This window comes from Podarcis tiliguerta, assembly GCF_965153285.1.
Source record: "Podarcis tiliguerta genome assembly, chromosome: 5".
Classification (NCBI taxonomy): Eukaryota; Metazoa; Chordata; class Lepidosauria; order Squamata; family Lacertidae; genus Podarcis; species Podarcis tiliguerta.
The window spans coordinates 18,198,607-18,210,655 of NC_139538.1; positions in this window are offsets into that span (position 1 = coordinate 18,198,607).

The window sequence follows — 12,049 nt, forward strand, 5'->3', positions numbered from 1 at the left end:
ACAATGAAATAAATTTATGCAGTCGAGCAGAGCTGTTATCAGCTGCAGAACATGGGGATGAAAATTCAAGGCACAGCCCAAAGACTAACTCGTGGATTCAAGGGAGTTTCAATGTGGAAAAAGTTTGGTATCTCTTTTGATGTCAGCTCTGAACTTGCTGAAAAGAAAAGTAGGAGGGAAAAGATGAGTTGCCTTAAAAAATATATTCTGAATATAGTTTGTCAGTGTGTGTAAACAGTTTCATAAAATATTAACATCCTGATGTCAAAAATATCCTTCCACTCCCAGCTGAGGAAAATAATAACACTGACACCAGATACAGTGAGAAGGCAGTGGTGTGGAGGGGCGTTAAATGAACTGGGATGAGCCCAGTTGAACCAGAAGTCATAGTTGGACATAAGTTGCATCCTAAGCTACTCCTCCCAAGGGACCCTTGCCATAGGATTGTCCCCTGGGTGGATCTAATGATTTATTATGTGTTTCGTACTGATTCATGAATCAAATTTTATGTTGTTCATTCATAATTTCTTAATGTTGGTGATACAGATTTTAAAAAAAACAGATAAATAAAATAGCAAGTTGTCCCTGACGTATTTGTTTGACAATCTTGCTGGATCATTGACTGGATTGCCATCAAGATTCTTAAGTAAAGAAATATATCCCTGTCCTCAAGGGCTCAGGAATGAAAGCTTCAAATCTGTTCTCCTCACCCCCATCTTTTATATTTCCTCTGCCTTGCCAGTGTATTAAGTCCACTGGACTGTTTCAGCTCATCGCAATGTGTGCAGAAGTTTCCACTTTCGCTCTTTCATTATAGGCTTTGACAGTTGCTTTATACCCTCTTTTGAGTGTTCCTGCTTTACTTCCCTTTACAGCTTGGTTCGAAGCGAGTGTAAATATACCGTCTGATCAGACAGAGAGAGCTTCACTGACATCCTACAGCTTCAAGGTTATAAAATAAAGTAGTAGCACAGATTTGAAGCCTGCGACATGTTTTTTTTCAAGCGGGGGGAGGAGAGCAGGGGGAAAGAATTGTCCCCTACAACGAAGAGTTATTTGAATGTGCAATAACTGTTCCCCAGAACATTTGTTCTAAATACTTTTACAATGGTGTGCTTACTGAAGCTTCCAGCTCAATACTTCAATTACAGAAACAATATAAGAGAACGACGCCTTGAGTATATTCTGATCTATGCTATTATGCTCCAAAGGGTGCTATTATTGTTAGCTTGCTTGGAGAGATCAGTAATCATGGAAACAGATGAATATCCTTAGCCACTCTTTCCTCATTACAGCAAAGCAATTGTTGACTGAGCCTGGTAAGGAGGATAGATTTGTTCAGGAACCTTTGGACTCTTGCTGACCCAGGTTCAGATGGGAAAGGAAAAACAATGCCAGTGATAGAAGTGGCTCTTGTTTATTGTAAATAGGTGCTGCCGCACTGCAATCTGAAGAAGAGAAATCGAAATAATGGGATGCTGCTGTTCCCCCTTTGGAAATACGATGGAAGAGGTGCAGACATCTCTTTTATTGCTACCAAGAAATGAAAAATGAAATTGTATTTAGCTCTGGAGTGAAATGATGAGAGACTCCTTATAGTCATATGTGGGTGTCCTGCTGGTGCTTATAACCTAAATGTGAGTAGGGAGGGAAGGGATGAGTGTATTATTATTATAATTATTATTATTATTATTATTACTATTAATTCACTTAATGCCAAAATAGGGTTATAAACAGTTTGCACAATATAAAAACCACTTACACAAATATTAAAATGAACGCCATCTTTAAAAATACAATAAGATGATCTCATTAAAATGTCATTGATGTATGAAGTTAAGTTGCTTGACAGAAGCTGAACTTAGCACAGTATCCTTCTTAGAGGAGCTCACTTTACATAGGGTAAAATCATACTGAATTAAGGAAAACAAGAAAGCTATGTTTATTACAGGAAATATATGCTCAATGGCAAAGATCCTAGATCTCCCTAAGTAAGGTGGTGATGCCATCAGCCGTGCTTGCTCTAGCATCTGGGGAAGAGAGGTACAAAAGGTGTCTCCTTCCCCCAAGGCAAGGATGAAGGTCAACTCAGGTTAGTTCAGAAAAAGAGACTTTGAGAAACTTGGAGGCTTCTCTCTCCATCTACTCTTCCTCATGCAGACATATCAGTGTCTGGTGCGAGCTGACTACACACCAATACTTCCCCAAAATGTAAACATGCATAATAAAACATGCAATAAAAGAAATCTCATTAAAACAACACAGCAATTAAAATAGGTTGAGAGAGCAGTGAAATGTCAGAACTAATGCAGCTGTGACAACATATGAGAGCGCTGGAGGTGAAATAGTTAAACAGGTTACCCAATCAGGACCCAGGGGGTGGAGTCAGAGGGACTATAAAACCAGATCTGGGCGGGCCGGAGGAGTTCATTGGGAGTTGGGTGGTTGGTTGGAGTGGGAGTGAATTGGGATAGAGTTTGTGGGTAGGTTGCGTTAGTGTAGTGAAATAAGCTGAGTCAGGAATAGTTAAGGGCTAGGAAGACAAGTAAATATCTGAGAGGTGGTTTAGTGAGTGAGAGCAGGTAGCGGAAGTTATAGGTCTGGATAGACACCCCATGATTGTAATTGACCGATACCATTTATTTATTGCAGTTTAACAAGCGTGTGGTTTATAAACAAAAGTTTATGTTCCAATTTAACCCTGACTGGACTCAGTATTGTACCAGGTAGGACCTGGGTGGCGGCACAGAGATCAATAAACGGTGAAACGTCTGGGGACCCTGTGTGATCGCCACAGTGGCTTCTCATATTTCGGCCAAATTCTGCCCCCTATGTCCAATCAGCCTTCAAATCGGGGCAGGTGAAGTCTTGATGACCAGAGGGTGCTCGTCACTTAAGACCTATTGATGATGAGGGGAGGGATGATGATAAGAGGAGCTCAGTGTTCTTGTTGCCCCTCCTTTCATGTTTACACATGAGTAGAATGCCTCTGCCTTCCTCTTTGTTATATTGCCTCTCTCAAACCCTGCACCCCCCCAAAAAAAAAGTTCCCCTGACCCTGTGGAATGGTGTGGGGTTGCTCTGTGGAGGAATAGCAGCTTTGTGAAAGCATATAAAAGGAAGTGCCTTTTGCACTCATGCAAGACACCATCATATCTAAGATGATAATGATAATACAAAACAGTGTATTACACTAACTAAATATGGATAGGAGGGAAGTCTAATCCCCAGTTCCAAATTTTAGTTGGGAGCAAGCCACAATTCTGCGCTGGTGTTTTTTTGTTTTTGTTTTTTTTAGAAACAATTTTCTTTTGGGAACAATATTCAAATGTTCACTGACACATGAACAGCAACAGATAGACAGCAAAGGCTATCAGTTTGCCTCCATCCATCAAATTGATCTGGAAAGCATGAAGAATTTTCACTCTGGAGTGGTGTACATTTCTCAGCATATAACAACATTGGTCAGGGTCTAGTCAAACAGCTGAACGAGACTGTCACCCTCACACTTGTCTGAAAGGCAGGAGGGAGGAAAACAACATTTGCTCCGGCGAGGACAATACTTCACCGTGGTGCCGTTATTGCGGTGCCAGTCATTTCCACTGCCACCCCCCCCTTTTTTTCAAAAGTGCAATGCAATCACTATTTAACTCATCTCAAAGGACCGTTTTAGGCTGACAGTCCTGCGCTTCCATGCTGAAAGCGTGAGAGTAAAAAAAATAACATTCCATTCCGTGTAATGGCGTGAGCAGAGCGTTCCAGGGACATGCCAGATGGACAGCACAAGAGACAGAGGGCCAGAACAGGTCACTGAATGGGCAAAAGGTTGAATGGAAGAATGTATGTAGCAGAGGCACACAGGGATGCTCAACTCATCAGCTCCAGCCAGGATGAATATTGGTCAAGTATTTCGACTAATACTAATAATAATTTTTTATTTATACCCCGCCCTTCCCGGTTCAGAAAACAGGGCTCAGGGCAGCTAACAACAAATTTAAAACACTTAATTGATGCAACAAAAAACAGCATAAAATACAGTATAGAATGTGAATAACAATAAATTCAGAATTCAAAAATCAATTTAAGGGGGGAAATCCATCCAATAAACATTAGATGATCACCAGGGCTAGCTGGCTAAATTAGTCCTATTTGGGCCAGCGAGGAGATCAGGGGAGAATTAGCTGTGGGATCCCAGAGTGGGTAATCTTCATAAAAAGAGGAGGGGGAGGGAAGGAAGGAAGGGGAATAAAAGATCAGGCTAAGTTCAAATTGAAGGCCAGGCAGGCAGAATAGCTCTGTCTTACAGGCCCCGAGGAAGGAAGTTAAATCCTGCCGGGCCCTGGTCTCATGGGACAGAGCATTCCACCAGGTCGGAGCCATCACTAAGAAGGCCCTGGCCCTGGTGGAGGATAACCCGACTTCCTTAGGGCCTTGAACCTCTAAACTATAATTATTCATGGACCTTAAGGTCCTCTGCAGGGCATACCAGGAGAGGTGGTCCCGTAAATATGAGGGCCATAAGCTACAAAGGGACTAGGTTGGTGCCCATCACTGAGGGAGCAAATTCCATAGTTTAACTATGTGCTGCATAAACCAAAAAGTCCCAAACACTCCAACCTTTCTTCATAGTTGGTATGAAGATTTGGTTCTGGGTGTATAAAGGTAAAGGTAAAGGGACCCCTCACCATTAGGTCCAGTCGTGGCCGACTCTGGGGTTGTGGCACTCATCTTGCTTTAATGGCCGAGGAAGCCGGCGTACAGCTTCTGGGTCATGTGGCCAGCATGACTAAGCTGCTTCTGGTGAACCAGAGCAGTGCATGGAAATGCCGTTTACCTTCCCACTGGAGTGGTACCTATTTATCTACTTGCACTTTGACATGCTTTCGAACTGCTAGGTTGACAGGAGCTGGGACCAAGCCACGGGAGCTCACCCCATCACAGGGATTCAAACCTCCAACCTTCTGATCGACAAGTCCTAGGCTCTGTGGTTTAACTCACAGTGCCACCAGCATGTATATGCCTAACTAAATTGCAATGCTTATCCTAGCCCTTTCGAACTAGCTAGATGTAGCTTTCTGTGCAGCTAAGGGTCACCTGTTGTTTCCTGACTACAGCTAAATTGGGACCATTAGACTGAACTGATTAGCATGATAGACAGTCTTTTCATTTGATGTGTTAATAATAACAACCATATCCCTGCAGTGTCTGTGTGATGTCAGGCTTACGAACATTGTGCTAATGCAACATTGGGTGCACCCCACTCCCAAACTAAACTCCTATTTGCAAGTGCAGCAACTGTTTGAAACAGGCCATTAATGTCACAGAGGCCTGAGGTTAGCCCAGAGATGCTTATCCTCTATAGATATTATGGCATACATTTGATGGTTTCTGCACTGAACAGTAAAGCTCTTAAATGACTTATATGTTAGGCACGGTACATAAGGGTACTATTAAAACCCAGAAGATTTTTGAATAATAAATGTAAAAGAATGGTAGCTTTATTAATTATGTGGTTTTAAAAAATTAATCCCATACTGAGCAAAATCAAAAGGTTGATGACCCGCCTACACAGCTCCCACCTTCCCAAGCCAATTATTTGCGCTATATTCCCTGCAAGTCCTCATTTTTGCTGTTTTAAAAACTCCACCTCTGTAAATATTTAACACGGTTTTATGTCAATGCAATACATAGCAATGAGTACTGCTCTTTGATAGCTGATCACCATGATAAAAACCCCAAACAAATCATAAACTGGATAAAGTAATTTTTATTGATATTATTGAAACTTGCAACTACGCATTCAGCAGTTTAAAATTTTAATTTCCACATTAAAACCAAAGCGCTGTCTCTCTCTCTCTCTCTCTTTATAAGTGAAATATATATATATATAAACCACTCTTTTATACCATGAACGCCACCCAGCTTAAATATTGCTACCAAATATTTGTTTGTTTCTTATTAAATTGACACCTCACCCTTCTTCCCAAAGGATCCCAGTATATTGGGAAGTAACTGCCATGTTGGACTAGCAATTAGTCATCTTTGCCAATCATAATAAACTTGTTTAGACAATTAGTCCATGTAATCCAGTACTATTGACACTGACTGGTAGCAGCTCTCTAGGGCATTCTTTCCCAAACCTGGGTCTCCAGCTGTTTTTGAACCTCAACTCCCATCAGCCCTAGCTAGCAAGACCAATGTTCAGGGATGATGGGAGTCCAAAAACAGCTGGAGACCCAGGTTTGGGAAACAACGCCCTAGGGTTTCAAGCAGGTATACATTCCCAGACCTACCTGGAGATGCTGGGGATAGAACCTGAGACCTTCTGGATGCAAGACGGATGCTCTCCCACTGAGCCACAGTCCTTTACAAACAGGACCACAGCAAAATTGGATCATAGGAAAGGAGGAATATTGAAGGTGACTTTGGCACGGTTATTTCTGCTTAATCAGGAAAGAAATTCTGTCGCATCAGTTGCCACAGCATATTATTGACATTTTGATTTTAAACATGTCATCTGTGAAAAGTATATATAAAGCTCTGCTGTTGCTTTGTCGCTTGTTTTCCATCAGCCTTAAGATAGAATGGTGTCCTTTCATGAACACCTTGAAAGGTGTGAAAATATGAAAACATAATTATGTCAGAACACTTTGCTTCAGTCTCCTGTGTTAATTTGTTCCTGCCAGTCAATAATAATTACAGTCTGGCTTACCACACAAAAGAAGAAGAGAAAAGCAGAATTCAAAATATGTTCATATTGCTGCTTACTCCACATCCAATGTGTTCCTACTCATATTCACACAATGTTAGCCACAATCCACGTTGATCCTATAGTGTCTTAATAAATACTGCTGCTTCTTTTTTCTTTTGCATTTTCAAATTTATTATGAAGAAAACAGAAAACACATCAAAGATAACGTCCAAAGAAACAGAGACCAGAGCAACTTCTCGCATTTAATTGAAAAGCATTAATTATATCGAGTTTTTCAAGGCAACCATTGTTTGCAACATGAGGGAAGCAAAGTGTTTAGTAGATCTGAATCAGAAGTATATGAAATGAAGCCCCATCAGGTGGCATAGAAATACCGACAAATACCACTATTTGATCCCACCACCTTCAGTCCAACTTGGAAAGTGGATGCACATTAAGCAGTAATGTAAACATATACCTTAACAGCCATCATGCATGTGCAGAGCACAGCTTCATGAGTAGGAATTCCAGGGAGCAGGGGTGTCAAATTGAATAAAACATGGGGGGCAGGTAAGTCCCACCCTATACAGTCAATTACAAGATGTGGTGTATACACACCATTTGAATTGCAATGTCCATCAACTTGTGGGAGGGGTAGCCCCCTCAACTATTTTAAGGGGGGGGCAAAGGGACCTTGGCTCCTAGGAGTTGGCTCCTATGCCAGGGAGACTGCAGAGGTGGGGAAACAAACAGGGTCGTGTGTGTTGAGTGAAGGCATCCCCACCTCTTTTCTGATGGGAACAAGCCCACACAAATGCAGTAAAAATTCTGCTTCATTTTGGGTGGGTGCATACGGTTAACCCTTGCAAATTGAAATGTGGCCAACTGAGCTTAAGACTGGAGCCACCTGAAACTGTGAGAAACTAAAACTGATGGAGTCATCCATTGCTTTCCTTAAAGCACTGTACTATAACTAGGAAATTCCCCAGGCCATTAACGCCTGGATCTAACCCTAGGACTGTAGTAAAACACCATCCGTGTTTATGAATTATTCTGCTTTGCTCACTTCGTCTGATACTGCCACCCATCAATTCACAGACCAGACTGGCTGGCAAAACCAGCTAATAAGTGAGGAGGACATGGTGATGTCAAGGCTGTTATCTTACTCTGGTTACAATCCTATATATGTTTCCCTAGGAAGTTTCAGTAAACTCAGTTGGCTTTATTTGTAAGGAGACATGCCAATGATTGAACTGTGTGTGGCACTGCATAGTCTCACATTCAGACCGACTGAGAAAAACTCAGCACGCTGCAAGCCTATTTTTGTGTCACAATCAATCAATCAATCAATTAAAAAAATGCTGACCATATTTGGAAATTGCTCAGTGGTGATAGTCTATACCCTGAGCCATTCTTAGAAGAGGCCATCTGTACTTCCATATGACCAAACTTGCTTTGTGATCTAGATACCTTGTTGGGGATGCAGTATCAATGGGATGGGATGAGATACCTCATGTAACTGACATTCTCTTGGATTTCTGATACACTTGAGATCACTGGTAGTTGATGGGGGTATTCACTAAGACAAGCAATATGCACTTCGTCAATTGCATCTGGTCCATGGGGTCACAAAGAGTCGGACACAACTAAACAATAACATAGGGTGAATTTCCAACTTGCCATTGAAGTGGGTTTGTCCCCTACACAAACACAAGTGAAAGGAGGTCACGCTGGACTTAAGCCTTGCCTAAGAGGTGTCGGAATCGGGGGTCAAAAAGCCAGCTAGCTTGGCCCCAGCTGGAGCATCTCCCCACCTCAGCTTTGCTGCTGTGGAGATCCATCGACCTCTGCTCCTCAAACGTTTATCAGCGACTCAAGCTTGCAGGCTTGAGCACGCAATACTCAGCAGTGTAAACTGCGCAACAGAAGAGGCTTGAGGCTGTAGATACAATACTAAGGCTACGCATTTATTATATATAAATCAGGACAAAGAAAACATGGCATCTCTCCTTGCCATCTTCTTGGAGACTAAAAACAAAAGCAATAGAGAGCGGAAGTTCTGCTCACGCCAGCAATCTGTGCTGGAATATAAACAGACATGTGACATGCAACAATCCCATGTCTGCAGCAAAGGGTGGAATGGAATTCCCAACAAGAGGTCAGTGTTGCCAGTGACACAGGTGAGCGTTTCTTAAAGGGTGACTCTCCTCCCTTGGTTTTTCATTCTCATGGATGATCAGGAATGACTGAGGTTGATGGAAGTTGGAGCCAAACCATATCTGGAGGGCTGCAGCTTCCTCATTCATGTTACAGGCCAACCCACCAACAGAGCGGAGCGGAGCATCGTATGCCATATTTATGTACAGTAAACCTCAGAGTACTGGAAATCCTCAGATATAAGTCTGAAAGGTCTTTCAAATCTCCATTAATGAACATCTTCACAGTCCACTGCCCCCAAAGGTATCTCCGCTGATTAAGGGGTCAAAGGGGCCTTTTCCAGTTTCTATTATTTTGCTAATTAGTGAACCAAAGGTCCCCAAGGCTTGGAAGAAGATTCTGCTATATTGTATGCACACGTTAATTGAACATCAGTAATTAGCCAGGGAATCAGAGACACCTTGGCATTCAACCTACTGATTTAAATAGGTGCCCTATCCAGCCTCCAGACCAAAGTAGAAATTAGTGTTCCTTGTTACTTAAACCTAAAACTCAGCAACAACTGAATGGAAACTTAGTCTGGATAGCAATTAAAAATGAATGGAAATTACTGCTTTCTTTTTTAAAAGATACAGAGTCAATTAGTATTATAATCCTGTGAGGTTCATAAGGAGCCGAGATTCCAGTTCGTTGGCGGTGAGCCGTAATGAATGGCTTTTATTCCATTTTTATTTATTTTTTGGCTTGTGGACTTAAGACTCTATAGAACTGACTGAGCTGATTCAGCAGAGGGTCTTATGCCATAAGCTTAGAATTATGCATGTTAAAAAATTGGGGATTTTTTGATATGCAGTTCTAGAAATTATGGGTTGGATCCAATGGTGGTTTTGCATTCATGGAAATTCTTCCACTGGCATAAGGAGAAGCACCCCCATTTTCACCAATCTCCCCTCTATGCTCTATTCCAGAGTATTCCAGAGACTCTTCCAACTTCAAGAGAAGTGGGTGGCATGGGTCTGTATTGCAGAAGAGAGATCAACATAAATCAGGTGCCTCCTCTTGGGGAAGGGAAAGTCCTTCTGTTAGCTCAAGTCAGCACTGAATATAATCAGGAGTAGCCGATGTGGTGCCCTTCAAACTTCATTGGACTCCAATTCGCATCATTTCTCACCACTGACCATGCTGACTGTTGTAGTCTTGTCCCAAGTCCCATTGCTGAGCAACAGAGTGCAGAGCTGGGTGGAATGTGAGGCCAAACAGACAGAGGTAAGAGTCTCTGAGAAATGCTTGCCACAAAGCTGAATCCACATGCAAGGTCCTGTCCATTCCAAGCAAACAGCAATCCACATAGTCAGACAATCCAGGACTCGCAGAATCTAAGTGGTTACAAAACCAAGGGTCCAGACGGAGATCAGGAAGCAGCAAGGGAGAATCGGGAACCACAGGATTGTTTCCAGCATCTGACTGCTGCCAAAAGCCCAATTTAAGATGGCTGAAGCCAGCTGGTTCTCATTGGTGCTGTCCTTGAAGGCTGACCAGCTGCAGGTTGAGTCACTTTGCCTTCTCTCCCTTCAGGTTGCTGTTCAGCAGGGGAAGCTGACACCTGGCCCAGGACACTGGCTGGTGCTGATGGGAGTAGTAGTCCAACAACATTTGGAGTGTGTGTGTGTGTGTTATATGATTTAGAAATCACTGGCCGTCTGTGGTAGATCACTGATAGATCACTGGCTCCCTCCAAAGAAGCTCAACAACTTTGCCCTGCACCCCCAAAATGGGGGTAGATCACTGCCAGTTTTTAACTCTGTGAGTAGATCGCAGACTCTTGGGAGTTGGCGACCCCTGATCTAAACCACTGCCTCAAAGCAATTTTCACATAAGATAATGTAAGCAATGTTGTTGTTGTTGTTGTTGTTGTTGTTGTTGTTGTTGTTATCCTGACCACAAATACAACAAATACATTTAAAATGAGACTAGGCTTCCTAGAAAAAAAAGTGTCTTCAATCATTTCTGGGAAGTGCAGTTAGGGGGTACCTGTTGTATCTCAATAGGAAAGCTGTTCCACAGAAAAAGGGCAGCCACACTGAAAGCTCTGCTCTGAGTTACTACAGCTTCCTAGATCTTTGGAACTTGCAGGAGAAACTCTGTAGACTGCAGTGATCTACTAGGTGTATAAGGTATAAGTAACCTAGTCCCAAGATGTATATGGACATATCTTTGTACCAACCCCTTGATCTTGCCCTGGTAGTAAATTAGCAGCCAGTGAAAATCCTGCAAAGACTCTCCTCCTGCAAGAGGGGAGGGGTTGTGGGCGGGATCCGATCCCCGCCTCACCCACTCACCTGGCTGGCGCACCACACCCACAGGTAAGTGCCCAATCGGGCGGCTTGGAGGGGCGTGGTTTGCAGTTTAACTTACTGCTGCGCCAGCCATTCTGCCTCATTTTCTGCCTTCCCATCGCGAGTCACCCACCCTCCACTCCCTTAGAGCTTAGGGTTTAGTTCTCTCTCTTGGCCTTGCTACGGACCTTGGGTTGGTCGCCCAGGTTGTCCAGGGGGCCTGGTAGGAATTTTTCCATCTGGCATTAGGCCTTGTGGTTTTTTCGCCTACCTTGTAGCAATTGTCACAACTTTGGTGGGTAGGTTAGGCATTGGAATGTGTTTGTGGTGTGTGAAAGGGCTAGGTGTGGCCATCGCCTACATCTTCAATTTTTGGGTATTCCGTTAAAGGAATCCGGAGGTCATGGATCCTGTCTGATGCCTGTGTGGCGGGGGGCCATGGCACGACCCTCGGTGACATCAGGGGAGAGCTTATAGTTGGATTAGCATCAACAGGCTCCACCTACTGGTGAATAAACCCCCCTTTTAGACTCACCCCTCTCCAAGTGGGTGGAGTCAAGTGACGTGATCCAATGCCTAAGCCAATACCTTTTCACTTGCTGTAATCAATAGAGTTGTGGCCTTTTCTTGCCCATTAACCTTATATTATGTGTCTGTGTGTCTTCATTCCACTAAGCAGGAATCGGGTCCTCGAACCACAAGTAGGGTGTTATATGCTAGCAGTGGTTGCCCCTGCATGCAACCTAGCCATCATATCTAGATCTATCTATAACACACACACACACACACACACACACACACACAGTAATATGTTTATAGTATAAAGCTTCAAAATAGAGTTTGACTTTTTGCCAGTGTAAAATGT